The sequence below is a fragment of the Mus caroli genome, chromosome 8 (genome assembly GCF_900094665.2).
Source record: "Mus caroli chromosome 8, CAROLI_EIJ_v1.1, whole genome shotgun sequence".
Taxonomy (NCBI): Eukaryota; Metazoa; Chordata; class Mammalia; order Rodentia; family Muridae; genus Mus; species Mus caroli.
Window position 1 is genome coordinate 8,473,779 of NC_034577.1, and position 1,424 is coordinate 8,475,202.

A 1,424-nucleotide genomic window follows, 5' to 3' on the forward strand; every position below is an offset into this window, starting at 1 on the left:
CCCCCAGCAAGGACACACGTCCTAGGCCTCCACAGACAGTGCCACCGACTGGAGACGATGCATTCGGATGCTGGAGGCCATGAGGATATTCATTTAAACCCCCACAGCACTACTGTTCAATTCTGGGATTGCCATCACACAGAAGATTCTGCAGCCTCTGTGACTCCTGCTCCTGGCTTCTTCTGCCAAGTCTACGGGACACTGGTGCGAGTCCTGGATCTGGCCTCTTGGGCTCACACTCCAGCCAGTGGCTTCTCTCCGGGTTGCTTCCATGTTGGTAGAAAGCATCTATGCTGTGGTTCTCAGCTCCTGATACCCATGGCTATGGCTCTTCAAGTTAACATGTGTGCAGTGGACATGCAGANGTGCCACAGATAGCCTCTTTATCTCTAGGTTTAAAGAGCAACTGTCATTCCCATTCTGCCCGTGAGAGGGGCCGGGCACCATGCCCACCTGCTTTATGGTTCTGTGTGTCCAGAAGCCAGTTATGTATCTCTCAGGTGTGCACTAAATATGGAGGAGAGGCACTGTACACATCAGATTATTTGAAGCATTTTAAAGTAAACAAATGTGTGCACATACATGTACAGGTGCATACATGTTTATGTACACGAGCGGGGAGGCCAGAGGTTGACACACAGAGGTGACTTCCCTTTAAGTTGTCACCTGACTTCCATATCTGCACTGTGTTCCCCACCCCTACGCCACAAATACATACTACATAAATATAAAACATTTTTCCCCCAAAAGGCAAAACTCTGAGAAGCCTTTCTGTCTGCAGCAGCCATACGCGGCAGCACCGGTCTCCTCAAGCATTCAGATGAATGGAGGATCCCTTTAGAAGTGACAGCCCAACGTGTAAGAATGATAAACGGCTCTGGCCTTGATAATTTTTATTAAGCACTAAATGTCACATTTAACCTGCATTACGGAAAGCAATTACCCATGTATCAACAGTCAAGCAGCGTAGAGCGCTTTGCCCACAGAAGCACGCTAGGCTCCATCTGGGAATAAGGATTTTCAATTAGGAGGCAAATAGCTGCCGAGGGATGTGGTCCTTCGGTGGCTCCCAGAGGAGGCCGCTGAGTAGAGTCTTCATGCCGGCAGCCAGCGAGGCAGTGTCAGCCGACCGTCCCCAGCCATCTGCTGCCAGAGCAGCCGCACTTTATCAAATCTCAATATTTACAGACGCTGATCAGCTCGTGGGGCCAGGATGGCTCCCTGCCAGGGAGTTCTGGGAAATTCATTTTAAGGTGTGTTTCAGTAGGCTAATTAATTTACAAGCACCTGTTTCATGGCTCGGAGCTGATCGTGCCACAGATGAGCACAGCCGGGGGAGAGACTCTATCCCGGAAATAGATTTCAATTGATTTTAATTTGCTGATGGCACGGTGGTAGGTTTAATGGGAGTGGAGCCTGGAGCC